The sequence below is a fragment of the Takifugu rubripes genome, chromosome 9, assembly GCF_901000725.2.
Source record: "Takifugu rubripes chromosome 9, fTakRub1.2, whole genome shotgun sequence".
Taxonomy (NCBI): Eukaryota; Metazoa; Chordata; class Actinopteri; order Tetraodontiformes; family Tetraodontidae; genus Takifugu; species Takifugu rubripes.
In genome coordinates, this window is record NC_042293.1 from 11,939,270 (window position 1) to 11,959,966 (window position 20,697).

A 20,697-nucleotide genomic window follows, 5' to 3' on the forward strand; every position below is an offset into this window, starting at 1 on the left:
GAGAGAGAGAGAGAGAGAGAGAGAGAGAGAGAGAGAGAGAGAGAGAGAGAGAGAGATGAAACGCTGCTGAGGAAGTGGAGAAGTGGGCGAGGGAGGGAGGGCTTGTGCGCGCACTGAAGGGTGATCCTCTTTCTTGTGCGCGCTGCTGTTTATCTCTCCATCTCTTCTCAGTGCGTCCCTTCCGGACCGAAGCCACAAGACCGTCTGGTTGCACAGTGACGTTGTTTTCAGGACTTCCTGTTTGTCGCCTCAACTTCTTTCATGCATGCAGTGATGTTTTTCCTTTCATCTGTTGAATTCGCAATCCCTCTTGCTCGCCCTGACAGCTGAGCTTCCCTCTCGTCCAGAGGTCGGGGCTGCTGACCAGGAATGGTTGATTGGCGCGCAGCACCGTGTCGTCGCTCTGCAGGGCGAAATAATGCGCGTGCACAGGAGAACTGAGCTAAAATCTTGGGGAAAGTGCATTAATGAAGCCCATCACACACATTTGCTCAAAATACAACAACAAAAAAAGCGGTATGTTTAATCCCTAATTTTCTCCCCGTGGAAGCCATGTTTTAAAATTCAGTTTTACTCACTGGCACCAACTGAGAGTGGGTGGGTTTTTCTTTTTATGTTTGTTTTTTTACATGGTACTTCAGGGTGGAAGGCCTGACCTAAAACTGTAATAGTAGATAAAATAAGGCTGTATCATTTACACAGGGGGGGGGGGGGGGGGGGGAATCCCGGGGTAACATGTTAAAAGTAGCATTTCATTTTTATAGTGTTGGGAATTAATTCCTGCCAGTGAGATGATAAACCTTCTCAAAATCTGGATTTTGTCTCACAACAAGAGGGTTGAGGGCTTCTTCATGTGGAGTTTGAGCGTCTGGGTTCCACCCAGGTCCTCCGGCTTCCTACCACAGTCCAAAGACGTACATTCGGAGTATTGTTGTACTGGCAGATTTAAACTGAGGGTTAATGTGAATGTTGTCTCTAAATATTGTCCCAGCAGCTTGGATAGGCTCCAAAACCAATTTCCAAGGCTCGGCATTCACAAATATTGTATTAAATATGTATTAACGCATCATATTTGCCAGTGATGCAACATTTGCAAGAGCAAAAAGATTTCTCACCACACCAATTTAATAAGAAGGGAAAACACTGTGATCTCCACAATTTGGTCCTTCTGACCAATCTTGGAACGATAAATGTGACTCAAGGTCTCCTCGTAATTGGTGACAAACATATTGTCTGACAGCGCTGGGATTGGATGTCACAGATAAAGAGCTGATTGGCCGACTCAAGGGCACCAAGGGAATTGCGCCACCAACTCCCAGCTGTGCTCATCATTACTGAAAAGTTAGATTAAATCACATATAAGTCACAGAGGACGTCTGAGCCGTCACTTCTGCGATGATTGCTGGCGTAAAGACACACCGGAGGTGGACTCGGTGACTCAGCCTTGAGGGGGAAACTCCGGCGCCCTGGTGACTGCTGATGTGACACAGCCGCCGGAGCGCTCGTGTCTGCCCTGAGAACAGTCACCCTTCAGAAGGTTCGGGTCAGTGTGTTCTCTGATGTGATGGATCAATCAGGTCGGACACATCATGGGAGGTGATTCGGAGGCCTGCCGGGCCGCTCCATCAATTCCTTTGCCGAGGAATCAAAAGAGCTGACGTGCGCGCTGCTGTCAGGGGAGTCCTCAGTTACTGGAATTAAAATTTTTGTCAGAACGCAGGAAATTAAACACGTGAACAGATGGCCGCGTCATATTGTCGCTGCATGGCTACCTGCCGAGCACGGCGGGTGTCGTATTGTACTGCGATTAGCTGGCGGAGGACGGTCTCACACACGCGGCTACACACAGCAGCAGGTTGTAGTTAGAGTTTCTGCCCCTCAGGCAGAGAATCCAACATCCAGCAGGGATGTAATCCTCCCGGAAATATTTGAAATAACCTTTTATTTGCGCGCCGTGCAAGTTAAAACTCTGTAACTGTGTAAATAACCGGCAGCTCCATCGCAAACCCATGACAATATTAAATGACGTAACCTTGCAGAGATCTCATTTCGCATATGAATCGCTCAGCCGTAGTGTGAGATAGCAGATATTTCACATTTCTCTTACAAGTGTCATGAAATATTGAATGGCTTGATGTGTACCAGGGAAATGAGGTCATGATAAATGAAGGCATCTGCAGACTGTTTGCTGGCAGCGTTCAGCAAAAAAGATAATGTTTCTGATGACTGTACGTCAGGATACTGATGGTTTTCAGACTCTGGAGACATCGGTTACTTTTCACAGCATGTGAGTACCCGGGGGAGGGTTCCAGCAGTCCGTCCTTCTGTCTGGACTTGGGAGTTTGTCAGTAGCTGCACTGAGATGAAGGGTTATATTCATGATGCACTCCACGCTTGAATTGTCCTCCTCACAGACGAGCTCATTTATAATAGAAATAGCTGTGAGCATGCGAGCGTTTGTCACCTCTCCATTTATACAGGTGGAATAGACATATTCCTTTCCAGATTCTTGTCCCAGTTTTGTCTGTCGCCTGGCCTTCCCCCAAATTTCTTTGATTTTTAGAGCAGGCATGATAAAAGGAGTCGATCAGCTTTCATTGTATGTGATTAATCCAGCCGGGTATTTGATGCAGATGGGATTCTCTCCTAAAAGAGAGCGGATTTAGAGGCCTGGGCCTGCCTGAGAAGACTTTTATTGTGCCTCGCTGTATTTCTTTCCTCTTTCCAGACTCAAATCTCTCATTTTATAGTGATGTTTTTGACCGAGTTTAGGTTCTCATGCAACTTTAAATTAGTGTCCTGCAGCTGATGTCGTTGAGTCCCAAGGCAGTAAAGTGAGTGAATGCTCTTGTCAGGCTTTTCTCAGGGGCCCTACTTAAGCGGACTACGTAGAGGTCAGAGGAGGCATGGGGAATTGTGCACGTTGTTGCATGTCTTTTAATTTTCAGATGGATGCTGCTAATAGAAGCTTGCATCCTGCTGGCTGCTAAATTTTCAGCCAATCCTCAAAAAAGGTTGTTTTGGATGTTACCGTGCAGCTTACGTTGATTAAATCCGAAGGTCAGGAAACTTGAGGAATAGCGCTGTGGCTTTTTAAAGTCAAGTGCCAACTTTTTTTTGTCTCCCTCCTTTTCTTGAGGACACAGAGTCTTGTCACAACAAAAACGTATTAGACAGAGGTAGGCTAAATTAGCATTTACCTAATATAATGCTAATTGTGCTTTGCTGTCCACAACAATCAGCTGTAATAGAACATCCTGTCTGTATCTCCTTGTCCAAATCAGAGGAAGGAAGCCCATAATAGTATCCCTTTAATTGTCTAACGGAACTGCTAATCAGCGAGCCTAACGAGCAGTATGAAAGCAGGTCTCTGGTAGGTGGAGGCTGGTCAGGTCACCTGATGACAGTCTTGGGAAAAATTAATCAAGCTCAACATCCACTCCCTGTCGTCCAACCCCCTGACGGGCAGCTGTCTGCACACACGCCCTCATTCACGTCCCTCAGGTCCCCCCTAATTGCCTCAGATGTACCTCTGCTTGTTGGAAAGCTGTAAACCTCTCTTGAAAGCAATGGGGCGTCACTTAACACCAGCAATTACAAGATTCAATCATAAGCTGCTCAGCCATCTGAACATTTTAGGGATATTCTCCCTCTTCTAACAAAGCCAGTGAGGAGAAAAACACTATTTTTCTTTGATTACTGTTGTTTTTTTTGCTGCAAAATGCATCAGCCGGGGACAAAAAAAGAGAAGCATGCTTAATTTAGTCTTAGTGAAGGATGAAAGCCTGATTTATTTATATGTTTACTTAAATCTTTCCGACTTTGAGAGCAGGACAGGTTCTTTGACAAGTTTTTCAGAGAATTTTGCTTTCTCGGCGCCAGTCTCGTGTCTCACAGGCATGTTACTTTATGAGAAGTGACAAATCGGTGGTGGCACCGTGCAGAAATAGCTTTGCTCTCTCAGAATCACTCTGCGTAAACTTCAAACCGCCGCGACTGTCATGTGTCCAGAGACCAGGCATAGACGTGGTTTAATTTTAGTGTGTTCCACCATCATTCCGTATTTATTAGCATTTTTACTGAATGTCAATAATATTACACTGAGAAAACAAGTCGTTTCAGAGGGAAAAATTAGGCTTTGTTGAAATAATTTAAAACCAGCATTGTGTTTATATGTCAAACGCTCATTAGTTACTAACCCTCCATATAAATCTTATAGAATACATAAGTAATTTGACTCTTTTATCCAAAAGCATTATTCAGAAAGGCTAATAAATATTGGATCTATTGTTAATCGAAGCTTACTTCCTGAAATGATGACAAAAGAGGTTTCCATTGATGGTACTTAGCCTAAGTATGCATTCTGAATGTCTTATCTAGGTGTGTTCGTGTGTATGTGTGTGTTTGTGTGTACAGTGGATAATTATAGAAGAAAGCATTTCAAACATGTTCAAAGCTCAGAAATCCGCAGACAGAGAACATCTCATTAAATTATTTACCATCTGTCACTAATATATGTGGCGGCTCGTTTCATCCTGGTCTGTATGCAAACAAGACAACACCGACACCTCTCATCATCCTCGACTCCGACGGTTCGAGGAGAGAAACTGTCAGTCCCGCTGATGCGACCACGGGCCTAGAATCACTCCGTGAAGATGATGAGGAAACAAACCTCATCTTGCAGTGATGAAGGTTACAGTCAAGCTGTCTTGTTGTCACCGGTGTCACTGAGCACCAAGATTTCTCCTGCGTGCCAGGTGAACGGCATTTTTGAGCTCACGGGGCACCGTGAAATTAGCGCGGCGATCGGTGGCTTCGCTTCTAATCTGCTCCCTGAGAAACAAAATCCGCTGCTTTATTTACAGCCATAAAATAAAACTGCGATAATCTGCACAAATGAAACGTGGGAGATGAATCAGGACGGAAAGGAGGGAGCGGTGATATTTATACTAGCTGTTCAAGCAAAAGGTTTAGGCCCCAAATTAAAAGTCTTGGACCGGTGCTGAGTTTAACGAAAGTCAAAAGGGAAAGTGGAAACAGCATTTTCACTGCAGGGGTCCCATCCTAATTTATTTATTGCCGCATTTAATGAAAAGAGGTGATGTTTAAACTCCAGTTCTTCATCGGACCACCAGTTGTTAACTGGCCATTTCACTCAGTAAGCATTCATTATGCTACGCACAGTCATAACAGCGTAGTCATAACAGTGAGAAACTCAAGTGTTTTTTATTGCCTGTTTACTCTTTCGAACAATAAGTTCAACGCTCGTTTGAGGCTGATTCAGCTGCCGTCTTTTACGCAGACCGGTTACCGGTACTTCAAGAAGGTTCTGCTTCTCTTCTTTTAAATATTTTATAGCTCAGCCTGTTCTGTTACTCAGATTCAAAGCAGGGAATGAAGCAATCAGAGAGAACCCCCCCTGAAATACAGGTTTTCCATGTCTGAGAAGTCTCCTTCTTCTGGCACATGCAGTCTAAACCATCAGCTGACCTCTTCACCTGAGCACCTTTTGTCTACCTCTAAGAAATCCAATTAGGATTTGACATCGTTGCAACTGATTGTCTTCACTTTAGGCTTCTCCTTTAGATTTCCCTCCATTCACTACTATAGTATCAGCGATTACACATTCTTTTAATACTCGTTTTCCTAATTACCGCAGCCTCGACTGAAAACGTTTGAATCCTATTAACGCAACAATGTTGTCGATAGGTTTGAATGAAACCCCTGTCTGAACAAACCACCTGTGCTCGCAGCTGCTTCGCTGACATGACATTAAAGATCCCACCAGTCGGAGCGCACGCAAATTAGAATTTCAATTAAAACTGAAGGTTATGAAAAAGGGATTAAAATGCATGTCTGCTGCTCCGTTTCGGTCGATAATTAAGGACTGTTATTTTACTGGCTTTGGTTTGATTGTTTTTTAATCAGAGCTGCACCTGCTTTCAGTCCACCTGATATTCAGTTGGGGGGGTTTGACACTGAGGATGAGTGTGAGCTAGGTCTCCAGAGCAACACTGTGCGCAGGTGAGAGTTTGCCTGGAGGTGCTGGCCAGGTGGCTAAGCTGAAGTTGCACAGGGGGACGCTGGAGGTCCGGTCCGCCCACGAGAGCCTGAGCGTCACGCAGCTCAGAGAGAAGCTGCGGCTGAGCAGGTGGATCAGTGTGATGAGGAGTGGAGGAAGCCGCAGCTTAACAAAGGTCCCGCTGGGACGAAGAACAGGTGGACACGCGGGAACCTTGTGAGAGAAGGGAGGAAGATACACAGGAAACTAAGACCAGGGCTGGAATCTGAGCATTTTATTTCCAGTTCTTCAAAAATACTTCAGCCCACCTGCATTTAGATATTTATCTCGCCTGTCATCTTGTGTCAGGATTCAGGTCCAGGCTGAAAATATGCCACCTTAAATTTACATCATCCATCAACAGGCTTGCTGACGGTGACCCTTTATTTTGGTCATGACGTGGGTAATATGGAACATTAAAAACATACGCAAGGAGCAGACTTTAGAGTTGTATGTGGCTTTATTTCAATAAATATATAAAAGGTAAGTCAGATACATATTTATTTAGAGCAAATCAGAGCATCTTTTAGGTAATCACAAGTCTAAATACACACGTCAAAACAAGAATTTATTCGCTATTTAGCAGGAGGTAGTAAATGTGCAACAATAGCCTTTAAACAACCACTGAGGTCTATGGACTGTTAGCAATGCCCGCTGCTATTTACAAAACGTTTATATGTGAGCTTTTTAAAGATACATTTACCCATAAGAGTATAAAATGGAAGGTCGGAGGACATGTACACACTGTTGCTGTGGAGACAAAGTCTTTCAAACATGTCATAAAACTGCTGTAACCACAACAGAGGCACCACACTGTGGTCCTCTGGACAGGTTTACACGTAACCAGAACACGACATCATAAACCTCATTAATCAATGAGCCTTTCCCATTTTTGCGGAACCATAAACATTCTGGGAATCAGGCATTAAAAGGTTGCACAGAAATCAAAATCACCAATTTCCCGCCAAAATCGCACCATTTTGTAAACCATTTAAAATTGTCTTATGATTTTAATAATAGGCGCTTTATACCTCTCTTAAATATCATAAATGTGATCAATTTGGTTTTTGGGAGAATTAATTTCTTTTGGAATTTAAGGGGATTTACGGTGACTGCGAGACAGCAACTGAGTCATACTCACTGTGAGAGCCCTTCACGTGTGCTTGTAGGTTTGTGCATGTGTGTGTGTGTTTGTGTGTGCGCAACCTGACTGAGGATTTGAGTGGGCGCTTCAGAAGCCCACTCCTCATGAGTGATGGGCTGACCTCTGACCTCAGCTTGTTTGATGGCAGAAACCTTCCCTTTTAGAAGCTGCTGATGCAGAGAAGCCTAGAGTATTGAAAACCATCTACAATTATGCCATTTTCCCCCAGGGGTCTAAAACAAATAGCGTCTATTTATTTAATTAAGAAAGAACAAGTGAAATAAGGGTCTTGATGTGGAGGCTGGTCTGTGAGTGTATTTATTACACTGGCCTGATTAAAAGATTTTAAAAAGCTGCATATCACTGGTCGTTGAGCCTGTCATGTAGCCGTCACAATAATATAATGCCACTTGAGTGAGGTGTAATTGATGGCTGTATAGAAAAAGATTTAGTCACAGAGTGTGTGTGAGTGTGTGTGTGTGTGTGTGTGTGTGTGTGTGAGAGAGAGAGAGAGAGAGAGAGAGAGAGAGAGAGAGAGAGAGAGAGAGATGCTGTACACAATGTGCGTGGGTCTCCGTCGATATCAGGTGAGTGAGATCAATCATGCAGATTCATGCTCAGTGACTCATTTATGCTGCGAGGAAGACGTTCAAGCTTATAATTCTCGCCAAATGAGCCATAACACAGCTTATATCTACTTAGGTGGACGTTTAGATACAGCCTGAGTTGAACTTTCGGGTTGTTAAATTTTTTTTTTGTAATGAACTGAGGGTTAGAAACATGCACTGACTGGAAGGTTGTCCTGCCAGCCCCTTCCTGGATCTTGTAAAATGATATTATTGGTAGTCGGCCTAAAATCGTGCAGTTAAAAAGAAACAGGCGCCTCTCATATGTGTAAACGGTGTTGTTATTCCACCCAGTGTTTGGGTTTGGCTGCTATTGACGAAACGATCTGAGCATGAATCATCGAAGAACTGTGTAATAAGACCTCACAGGAACGAGTGGGGAAGCAGGAAATGGCATCTCAACTGTCTCCAAATGGCAAGATTATTGAAAATGGTTAGCTGCACTTTTATTTAGAAATGCTTTTAAGTTTTAAATCCAATAACAGATGGGTTTTTTGTCATTTGCAGCTGGCTTGTGCTCAAATATTCTTGCATTCTAATCACTTAATGCCAGTTGTTGAACTTCCCCTTTTGTTCTTAGAGATTCACTCTAAATAATTTGATGGTTCTTCTGTCAGTCAGATGAGGCAATATTGTAAATGTATCTCATTTAGTTCAACAGTTGCATCGTGCTGATGAAAGTCCTCACAAGGATAGAAGTACAAGGTTGTGTTTGATGTTTTTGTTTTACAAAAGCGGATGAGGTGAATTCAATTCAGTTCAAGGCTCTTTGTGTTTTACAGAACACTGAGGCCTGACCCCCGGGCAAGCAACAGGGGTGAGGAAAAGCTACCTTTTAACAGGAAGAAACCTTGAGCAGGACCAGGTTCATATAAATCAAGTCTTTTCCTTTCCCCCTCTTCTGCCTGGGCCCCCTCCTTATTGTGTTTTCTGTCTGAAAGGGGATGGTGATCCTTGCTGATCAATCACCTGGCTAATTACACACTCCTGTCTCCAATCAGGCTCATTCTGCTGCTACATATATAGCCGTGCTCACCCATCTAGGAGGGGTTACATTGGGCAAATCCTCAAATCTGAAGAGGCACAACTCCTTTCTGTGTGTTTGGAATAACCTCTACTTCTGCTTCCTTAAAAAAAGAAAACTCCACCTGACTTTGTGCTTTGCTGCAAGCCTGAACTGCTCAGCTCTCCCTGCACGGCTGTGAGCTGCATTGCACCAATCAAGCGCGTGGACTGCATACTCTAGTCTCCGTATACTCTAGCAACAATAAAATGCCCCTTAAACCTTCTGCACTGGAATTTAAGTTGGACTGATCTGAGCAGATCGGTAAGTTTCATTCAGATTATCTGGCTCTAACACTGAGACTGCTAAATATTGGACCACTTATCATACTTATGCATATATTTACACAATGGTACTCAATAACATCACCCGATTCTAGGGTAAACTGCATCTAAACAACGATCGGTGGAGGCCCCAGCCTGCTGGAAGTTACGCAGACGATAATTTGCTCTGCTCAATCAATAACAATCAGCCAATTTGTCATTCTTTAGGGCTCTTATCTTTGTGGGGATTTGGCAGCTGCTTCTTGTCTTGAATGCACCAGCAACAGCACACACATGCACAGATGCACCTGAATGGTTGAGGAACAGAAGACTGACAGGAGAACGGGAACCAAATGTAATTCGATTGCTCGCTGAAGCCCTCGAGGCAGATGAGTGTTGACAACATGCAGGTAAATACAGGACACGGCACATGGCCAGGTGGAACACACACACACACACACACACACACACACACACACACACACACACACACACAGCTCTACAAAAGTCTTTTACACGCTGCACAACGGCCTTCTTTTGTTGCAGTAAATTGTATAGTATTAAGTGCTGTTTGAGGTGGGCGGCATCGTTGCTGCCACACACGTTGCACAAGCCGGCACCGGTGTCATTCCCTCACCACCCACCCTATTATCACTCAGTGATGCTCACGACCAACTTCTGCTTACTTTCAAGTGATATTTCCCGGAGCAAAGCTGGGGGATCAGATGAATTTAATCCAATTGTCACCATCGCACCAACTAAGAAATTGGATTACTTCTGGGAATATTTGAATTTCTAAAACTTGCATTGAAACATGAATCTGCTTCATCTGTTTTTGGAATAGATCTTAAAATACATGGCTAGAATCAAAACAAAGGCTTTTATTTATTTTTATTAGAATTCAAGGGTCTGAGTTAAGCACCCAGGAATGTTATTTAATATTTCTGACTGTATACTCAATTATCCTGTTTTATTTAATGTCCTCAAGGATATAAAAACATTCCATTTTAGGAATCAAAAGCCTTTTCATAACAGAGGAGTGTCCATGCATCTAAGCGTTTAGAAGCATTTAGTCTGAAGCTTCTGGTCATTTCCCTCCTGTCACAGTGGTAGCTGCTGGGTAAAATCTTTGATCAAGCGTTTCCAGTCATTGTCTTTAATATAGCCAGGCCTTCTTTAAAGGGCCACTTTCATTTGCTTACCGTCTCTCCTCCTCTGGGTTAGCTGCTCTTCAAACAGCTTGATTTTAAAAGGCATTCGCAAAGACATTACATTACCTGTTTCATCACATTAGGTCACCCTATCAGACGCACAGTTGTTTCTGCCTTGTTACTGCCTCTAACAACATCTCAAAGATGGAACACTTTGGACAGTGATTACACCTTCATTGTGTTTGACTCAAAACAGCACCGACGAAAACGAGAGCTTGCAGACTAGGAATGAGATCCTGAATCCAGGGAGCCTCAAATCAAATCTGGAAACGTCAGAGGTGATACAATCTATCAGATTATATTAACCAGATGTGCAGTGACAGGCACAGCAGGTTCGTGGGGCAGACATCCTTCTGCAAACACCCAGACTGAAAATGGAATCACATGGCAACATCACAAATCTACAGTAAAATAACGTTTGTCGTATTTTGCTTGATATGTGATGCAAACCCATGTTTGATTATGTCCCCTTTGTGTAGTTTAAACTGAGTGTTAGGTTGTCCATTATGATGTAACACGCCACAAAGAGAACAAAATTATCACCACCGCCGTGGACACTTGTCTTTGATGGTGCGAGGAAACATTTGAAGAACGGGAGACGCTCACCATTAAAGCCTGGTTGCCATGGCAGAGCTGACGCAAGAAGGGCCATCAGTGCTCCCAACTCAAACACAAACACGCAGACTTGTTGGCTATTTTAAGCAACACAAGACTGTAATTTGAGAGCTCCATTTTTGACCATTGTAGCCCAGCATGCAGCCGCCGCGGGGAGGAGATCAGAAGCAGACGGGGCTGAAGGATGGGGTCCGTTAGACTGGCAGGTGAGAGCAGGTGAGGGATAATGGGGGCACAGCCCGCGGTGCCAGCAGGCAGGGTTAGGGAATCACTTGTTATCGCAGCCACCTTTGGCCCTTTAGCACTCTTTCATCTGCTTTCTCAGGGTAGAGACACATCCAGACAAAGTCCTGTTATATTTGAAGAGGGTGAGATAAAAGTTTTTATTTTTATTTTTTTCCCTTAAAATGTGTTTCTCCTGAAAATGTCGTGAGCTTTTTGGGGGGGACGGTAAAAATACTCTCAAAAGGTGATGTAATGTAGCGATGCACTTAACCTTTTGTCAAAAGCCACTTTCAATTCCTCCTGAGATGAGTGGGTGGGAGTCAGATCTATTCCTGATGTGGACCGGATTGCTTTTCAGACATCAATTAGTCTGGAAATAGCAGCCAGTCAGAAAGATTATTATTGGGGTGAATCAGAGAGGCGGCAGACACCTGCGCCACGCTGTTTATAATGGAAGACCTCGGGCAGCTGTCACGAACATCTGAGGAGGACAGGGCGATTCTGCAGAGCCTGTGATTTTCAACAAAGCTCCTCTGAGACAACCGCTTTCTCCTTCCCTTTCTTCTTTAAATGGGTTAATTAACTTAGCAAAGTCTACAGCTTATCTGCGTGAAGGCACTGTTATCTTGAGCGACGAGTCCACATGTTCTCACTCCCGACTCTAAAAAAAAAACAACCAAAAACGCTCGGTCAGGTGGGGCCGAGAGCCTCTCACAGCGATGCAGTTAGGTCGCCCTGTCTCTCTCTCGAGAGGCACTTTTCAACATACAGGCAGCTCAACAAGCAACAGTGGCAAGGAAAACTGACCTTTTATACAGGAAGAAAGCTTGAGAAGAACAAGACAAATCACCCCTCTGATATGTCGGTGAAAAGCTTTTCTATCACATGTTTTTTTCCTGACATTTTGATTGATATTCAACACAATTTCTTTTTGTTAAAAGCTCTTTCTTCTATTAGCTGTAATTACTATTTGCTCTGACAAAACAGACAGTTTTCTCAGTACTGAGGCGCTTTAATAAATGGCTGGTAGTTTCAAAGAGGAAACGGGTTTTTTTGGGTTTTTTTTTTGGTGGTTCTGATTAAAAATGGGAGCCATCTGTGCAAGGTCCAGATGCCTGGGTTGCAAAGATATGCTGTATGTTTTTATGTTCGGTCACCTTGCAATACCGTTCTGAGTATTTTCAGATGCAGAATTGAGTCTCTGCGGAAGAACAAATGGAAGCATTTAATCATAAAACACAGAGTGGAAAGAATTAAAACACCAGGAAAGACTCGTGTTTGACAAAGGTCGTCGTTTTACAGCCGCGGGAACTCTCCTCCGACACGTGGATCTGCATTAGTTCGTCTTTATCCTCTTTGCATCCTTTCTTACCTCCGATATAACAACTATTGACTTATTAGTGTCTTATTGCGTGTTTCCGTGGCAACCGCACTGTTGTGAGCCCAGCTGTCCAAAGTGAGATAACAAAACTGGAGGCAGAGTTGAGAGGGGGGAGGGGGCTTGTGCAGTTTCAGTTATGATCCTGCAGATTTAAAAAGATGTGAAATATTAAGACGTGTGTCCATACCTGAGATCAGGTGAAGAATTTTGAAATGATCAATATCTGATTTAATGAGATTACAGATGGTGGTTGCTGATTAAAGTTGGGCCACAGGTATTCCTGCTTTTCCTTGCAGGCCCGACCTGCGCAAAGGTGTTTGGTTTAAATGGAAACATCAGTTGTTAAATTATAGTAATTTCTGTTCTTGGTATTGATTCACAAAATATCCATTCATCCGTATGAAGTGCTCCATATGCAACTCAGCCAAGGGACCCACTGAAATGTGTGTTTCCTTCTACTCTACATTTCCAGTGTCTAAAACATTACCATGGCAACCAGAGAGCAGAGAGGATTGCCCCTTTGCGCGCATTGAGCTCACTAAGGAACGTGTTTCCTCTACCTCCTGCTGGTCTGCTGACAGCAAAACAAGATATTAATGCATAATTCTGATGATGACATATTCTGCATGAAATGTGCCACAAATGGGAAAGGTGGCCTATAATGATTCAAAAGCTGAGATGTGTTCGGACATGCACGAAGGATTTTATGTTTCACCACATCAAACATTGTTAGTAACCCCATATTGTTATAAAAAGAGCAATGGGTTTATTTTAAGACACACACAGGCTGAGCCACTCGTGACGGTCCAGTAATCAACAATCCTGCAACTGTTGAAGAGGATTAGCATTTCAAATCTTTAATCCTTAAATAATGTGCACTTAAATTTGTAATGAGCTGCATGACTTCCCAGATAGCATTGCTTGAATCTCAAAAAAAATCACAGCGCGTTGGAGTAAAATCCAGTCAGTGGGCCTTTGCTGCAATAATAAAGTGTAAAGACACTAGTGGTGATGTAAAATCTGCTATTTTGTCATAATTTACAATAAAGAATTGATATTAATAGCGTTAAGATCTACTTATCAGGCAGTGTGATGGAGTTCTTCATTTAATTAAAGGCCTCTGATTAATTCCACTCATCTTTCTCTGGCATCTCAATAAGGGTTCGCAAAAATCACGCAGACGGCCGCACGGACGGTGACATTTCGTTATCGATTCCCAATTTCAGCAGAGACGAAACGCCGTGGACGCAGCAGAGCAGGGAGATCCATCACGGCAGCCCTGCGATAAATGACAGGCGCAAATGTGGTCACATTCATGTTAAAGGTCATGTGTGACGCTGGCCAGGCGACACACCTCTCAAACCAGTTAGCCGCTGTCATTACCTCCCCTCCCAGCTCAGCCAGCAGGGTGACAGCCAGCTAAATGTCACATCTGCCCTGCCAATGGATGTCAGTGGAGCGCACCAATAGCCGTGCCAGTCCATTATAAAGGGCCCATCTTGGTTTCGGTGCACAATAGCTGCTGTCATAATGTCACAGGCGTACCCTGCCTCTGCAGACAATAGACAGCAGCCCACCCGCGCGGAGGGTGAGTGTGTTGGGAATGATAAGAGTAGGAAACGGCTCCTATTGTCAGCCTCCATCTCCTACACCTTGGTTGCCTTTATTCCTCTTATTCAATTCTTTTACTGTGGTCGACATTGTTCATCTGACACTCTGAACTCTTAAAACTTCTATTTGAAAACGTTGTGATGAGGTGAGTGTTGCTGAGGGACAGCTTCCGATTTTAATTTCCAACTCATATATTACTGATCTTGTTCTATTTCAGATCATTTGGGGCTACAATATATGGGTCTCTCCATTCGGGATGGGGAGTAAACTTTTGATGTGGTGCAGGAACAATGTAATGTATAAGAAGCTGCAGTGTAAAGCAACTGAAAAGACTGTCTAAAAAAAAAAAAAAGATAGAATTTGCAACTATAATTGATGGAACTGTTCACTTGGCTCAGACACAATGAAGACACTTTCTTATAAGTTAGTTTCAAACTCTTTCAGCCCTCCGGCTGCCTCATCTCTCCCTCTTTGACCATCCAACCAGCATGAGGAGGGTCCTCCCATGAGCTTAGACCTGCTCCAAGTGATGTCTTGTGATGGTTGGCGGTCAGACTGGGTTTCTATAAAGCGCCGACAGACAAATGCTGATTGTCACAGACTCAACACAAAGTTGAAAATAATTCTTGGAAGCTTGAAGAAATAAGAAATGATTTCAATTGGCTCCACACCAAACAAAGGGTATTAATCTGGTGCACAGTAGGTGTTTAGGTCATTGCCACTATCGGCTATATCATGTACGCTTTGCTGGTTACATTTCGGTGTCCTTGGGTGAAGATCATTTCAAATTTTGCAGAAATTCTAGTGCAGAAAAGTTGCATTTTCACACAGCCGCTGACAGGTTTAAAAAAACGAGCTGACTCATTTGCCAGTTATTGAGGGATTATGCATCATTATGGACATTTGCGGAACATTTCTATCAAACTGTTGAGCCGCTTTCATTATTTGGTGAATTATTCCCTTTTTAGAAGCTAATCAGCCCGGCGTGGATTAGCTTCAGCTCATGTAATATTTATTTCAAGCTTCGGCTTCCCTGGAAGCAAAGCATGAAGAGGCACTCAGACTGTGCCAATGGCATGCAAATAAATACCGCTTGGCATCAGCTAAATGCTACAATAATAAGCCATTATCTAGACATTTCCATTTGCACAAATGCAATACTCTAAAAATGCCAGTGTTGGTAAAATGAATAAATAAATTCCGGACGCAGCAGCACTGCATTCCTTCACTATCTGGTGTTCTTCCTGTTTCATGTTAGCCAGACATGTTGCACTCTGTCTGACCTTAAACTGGCCAGAGAATTAAAACTCTTATTTATATGCAGGGCAGCACATCATTAATATGTAAATACCTGCCAATTCTTCCCTGCTTTGGAGTTTAAAAGAAGGAATAGCTTGACCTTTGGTGACAACCTGCTGACAAAGTCAAGCTGGTGTGGCGGAGTGTTATTTGAAGTTAATTGCCCTTTGATCGAGTGGAGGTCCGATATTACTCTGTGTCGACGGGTTTGGCCGGTTTTAAAGCAGCGGTTTGGCAGTTTTCAGAAAAAAAGTCATATAATCCTAATACAACAACAGTAGATGGTGACACAAATAAAGCATGATTTCAAGTATTCAGCAGAAGATTCTTTCAGATTTTAAAGGGTCCCTCACTTCCACAGAAAGAAAGAACGCGAGTTATTCTCCTGGCTCAGCTTCCTTTTTTCTCATGGGGGTGAAACATTATATTTTTGCAAAGTTCACTGGAAGAACTCTCTGCAAAGCACCAGCAGAGCATCTTTCATGTCTGTTCAGGTCAGTACCACCTGACTCTAATCGCTTCAGTCTGCAATTTCTCGAGAGGGGATTAATGCAGCGACTCCCAGGCGATTTGCTTCAATTATGCAAGTGAAAGCCTGAACTTGCCTTCTCGTTGAGAAGAGAAGAAGGACAGTGGTCTTCCAAAGAGTGTATTAATTTCATGCAAATGATTTCAATCTGTGTATAACACAAATTCAGTGGCTGGTTAATGGTCGTGAGTGACGTTAAGCTTTAGCCACTTTTAAATTCTGTTCTTGCCTCGGTTAGGAATCGTTTTCATGTGGTCCGAAAGTAAATTTCATGTCTATTTGGAGAAGAAGCATGAAAATGTCAGCTTTTGCTTCATAATGGCGTCCACATCAAAGTGAGACATCCAGACTGGAAGCAAGCGGATGGTATTTCAGGCTATTAAAAGCTCCCTCTGTCAACGCAGCTCATCACAGAGAGCATAAATATAGATAATAAGTCTGTTCAGGTCTCTGGCTTATGGAATTAAATGATACGTCTGCTCATATTAAATCTTTCCTTTAATGTGCATTGGAGTTTTTTGTTAATGTAACGCTCTATTGTTTAAATCAAGCCCTGAAATTCACTTCCAGATATCTCACTGCATCAGTTTGACCAGGTAGGACATTATCTTATGGATGGCTTTCCCCCACAATGGGCGACTAATGGAACCCTCGCTGATGTCCCAGCTTAATGCATGTCCTCCCACGCAGGCCTCCAGCAGCGTCCTCCTCTCGTCAGTGTGGCTGCAGATTATAATTACCAGTCAGGTCCAAATTTCAAAGAAAGATGAAATGAAACGGTTTAGACACCATTGTGCTGCTCTAAAACCTATTCTTTAGATGTTTTTGTCTTTGGCTGCTTTTATAAATAGAGTCATTGTCAAAACAATAAATCTGTCATGTGAAAGTGGAACCTGTGAAGATGGCATGTTGGCTCTGGGTCGGCGTAGCGCTGCTCCTGCTCCTCTGGTTTCCTCCCACGCTTTAACCGGCTGCTAACAGCTGTTTAGACCCTTGACCGGTCCAGGGTGGATTCCTGACTCCCACCCATTAACAACTGGGAAAGATCCACTTTTCTTCCACACCTGTCATTTATAAGCAAAGAAGCAGATGAAGCTTGTGACAAAAGCAGGTGGGGAAAAAAAGGAAATTTTCGGATTTCTGAAGCATTTCTGGTGCCCCCCACTCCCATCCCAATCCCCATCCCCACTGGTCTAACCCTGGCTCGATTGTCCTGATTCATCCTAATAGCAGCCGTGGTTTAAATGCAGAGACCAAAGAAAAGGTGCAGAAGACAGAGGACACTGTTTCATCCATGGGTTGTTTTAGAGACCTCTGGCTCTTCAGTTAATTTCCCAAATGGCTTTGAGGGCAGAGATGGGCTGAACCTCTGCGGAGACAGACAGAGGCTGCCATTTAAGACCCTATTTGTTGTCCTCCCCAAGACCCATTTAATTTGTTGGTCCCGGAGCCTCTAGAGCTACAGATTAGACACGCGCCAGAGGCTGTAGTTCCTGTTTTTGTTTCTTTCCAGCTGAGGACAACAGCACCACTTTCTCCTCAAACATAGTTCTTATATATATATATATGTTTTTTTTATTCTCTGCTCCACTGGGAAACCCACATGAATGAATGATTCTGGGCCTGTGTTCTCCCGATCAACAGATCCGTCATCTTAATACGTTTGTCTTCCCCTCACAGCCTCACTCCGCACACTGTGGGTAAACGTTCGCGTCGTCACCGACCGGGCCGCCATTCACACAAAGAGGGTGATGGATCTCATCTGAGTTGGCCCTGGAAGCTGCACATTTGTAGCTAAACCTACAAACCTCTCTCGTTTATCGGCTTTATGTCTCAAAATGCTGTTTAAATCTGACACTCTGATGTGTTCTACTTCACCGGGCTGGGAGGTTGAGGAACCGTGGAGAAGGATCTCATTTGCCATTCGTTGTTTCCAGCCAGTCAGAGGGAATCCATGAGGAACAGCCAGAGGAACAGCCAGACTTAGAGAGCCCACCTCCCCACAGCTTATCTGGAGTACCGTGACCACCCTGTAACCAGACTATACCAGCTGCTTATCATCAGCTCTGGCTGATAGCACCCTGTTATAAGGTCACAGCACTAAGTCAGCCAGTAGTTCTATGTGGTAAGTACTAACCTTCAAAATCATCAAGATTCCAGGTGACAGTCTGGTCAAAATACATCTACAAGCTTAAGTTTTTTAAATTTGGGTTAATAAAGAGGTCCAGTAGTGTATATGTCTTTCGATCTTGTAGATTGAGGTTAGTTTTGCACAACAAAATCTTTGTCCAGGACACTTACATTTCCCCGAAACCTTGGCTGTTAACTTAAGTCTCCTCCCAGTCTGTTTACAGGACTACAGTAGTCCATTTACCAGCCAACTCTCACATTCCTGTATATTCTGTACATTTTTCTATTCTAGGGGGATCCAATCCTGGGTTCTGACCTTTATACATGAGGTATGTAGTCGCTGAATTAGCTGCTCCACGAGAATCCCCTTTTCCTTTGCTACACCACCAACATCCCTTTGTTTACTTTAGTCACTACAGTTTGTAAAAGCAACACTTTTTGCGTCTCATTGTCTCTTGCCGGGTAAATTATTCATCAGTAATCACATTGTTGTAGCATAATTATCACTGTCTGACACCAACACCTCAGCTGTATCTTAGCAACTGCTGAGAAATGCTCTTCAAAGACACCCCCCCCATCCAGGTTGTTAATTTCACTGCGTTTCGGCTCTAAATCCGAAAGAAACTCCGACGTGTGTGTGAGCGGAGTGGGGCAAATCTTTGGGGACGTTACCTGTTGAGGAGGGGACTGGAGCGGCTCCATGAACTCGCTGGTCTGGGAGATGAAAAAAAGCCCTCCTGGCTGCACTCCTCCATTATTCATCCACCTTTCTGAGCTGCACATGTCAGCGGGGACGGCAGGCAACCGACCCAGACCGCAGCCTGGAGGAGTCGGCCTCGGTCTCAGTCAGCTGGCGGTTCAGATGGCTGCGAATGGCAGCCAACACAAACAGGAGGGCGGCTTTAAAGAGTGGGAAAGAGGACATTGTTGAGATTTTCTTTGTGGAGGCTTCAATTCAGTGAAGCGGCTGTTGGAACCTTGGAGTCAGGACACTATTTCAGCCCGATATCGTTCTGAAATGGGGAGATTTTGGCCTCAATGTTTGATATTAATTGTAAAGTTTAGTTTATCATTTTATTGTGAGACTATATTTTCCAAAATGCTACCAACACAGGGGACAGTCACCGTTTCATTAGTAGAATTTCTTAAAATCACTTCACAGAATATGCAAATCTGGCCACAATGCTGAAAACAGGGTTTTTCTTCAACCAGTTAGTTATATTAGTTATATAAAATAGATCTGCAACGGTGGGAAAAGAGGATTTCATCTGCGGCGTGCTGCACATTTTCCTTTTTTCTCTATCATTAGAGCTTCAAATGTGAATTTGAATGGTATGATTCAGCTGATCTGATGGCGTTATAAAGCACTTGTTAGCACACCCTCGAGTTGTGCAGGTAGGATTTATCTTCAGCTTCTTAAATCTCACGGCTCTGATTAAAATTTGCTTGCCCGGTTTGAGCTTCGGTGATCAATGGCAGAGGAGGCCGTTTATCGCCGATGATTTTGGGACATTCGCCACATCAGGCGCTTAAGACACCACGTCTCACTTCCTCTCGGTCTCGCTAATGTTTCTCTCGGTGCTGCTTCAACGAGGTCGGATGATTCGGCTAACAGATCAGCCTATTTCCTGTGGCTGCTCCACAGTGGATATTCTGCTTATCAGATGAAGGCAGCTTTCCATGTGCTCTCACTTCAGCTGACATTTAAAGGGTTACTGGGCTGATAGCTCTATACGTGGTTATTTATCTCCCGCTGCTTGAATTGCTTTTTCAACATCTGAGATATTTACTGATTTCCTGCCACAGACAATTGTCCGTCCAGGAAAGGTGTGATTTTATCAGGGTGTGTTACTTTGTAAGCTGCAAATCTATACCTCAATTTCAGAGCTTGATGCTATGATGGCCACCTAACTACAAAAGCCATGAAAACACATCATGGTGAATGTGTATACTTCAGGCTAGCCTGTGCCAGTAGGTGGCGCTAGGCTGTGTTTGACTTCTAAAATCGGAACCAGAACATCTTGGTTACATGCTCGTGTGTCAGAATAGTGTCGAAAATCGATGCAGTGACACATTTCCTATAATATACCTGAAATATAAAACTCTGCAGGAAATATGGCCGTACAGATTTGTTGGGTTTTTTTTTAAATGCCTGACAGGCTTTGAGATGTGAATATGCAGTCGAGCTGGCAGAACTCAAAATACTTCCAGTAAATTGGATTTTCCTGAGGAGGCTTTCAAATTGATACCAAATACTATAAAAATAGGAGACATGTCCAAACCTCTTAAACAAGAAAGACAAACAAGAGGCTGATATTTCAATAAACATTTACCAGTGTAAAAATTCATGTTTATTAGTCAAAGTCTTTTCAAAGCTGGACAGAAGATGGCAGATGGTGTTGTCTGTTCACGCTCAGCATCTGATACTATTACCAGTTTCATTTCATCTGCAGGTTTTACTCATCACCACTCACATCGGTTGCATAAGACGTTTGTTATTCACTGTCAGCATTACAATATTTGCAGTTCCACGAGACGG

The 20,697-nt window shown here is 43.5% G+C and overlaps 2 long non-coding RNA genes across 2 annotated transcripts; one reads left to right on the forward strand and one right to left on the reverse strand.

The window, feature by feature from the left end:
* The first annotated feature begins 8,903 nt into the window (after window positions 1-8,903).
* On the forward strand, window positions 8,904-9,966 carry LOC115251088 (uncharacterized). The gene is made up of 3 exons (XR_003889641.1): window positions 8,904-9,158; window positions 9,386-9,567; window positions 9,851-9,966. It is a non-coding gene; the product is annotated as an uncharacterized lncRNA (long non-coding RNA).
* Window positions 9,967-16,542: 6,576 nt separating this feature from the next.
* On the reverse strand, window positions 16,543-17,980 carry LOC115251096 (uncharacterized). Its single transcript, XR_003889650.1, has 3 exons — window positions 17,907-17,980; window positions 16,922-17,092; window positions 16,543-16,751 (listed from the first exon to the last, which is right to left on the reverse strand). It is a non-coding gene; the product is annotated as an uncharacterized lncRNA (long non-coding RNA).
* Between the last annotated feature and the right edge of the window lie 2,717 nt (window positions 17,981-20,697).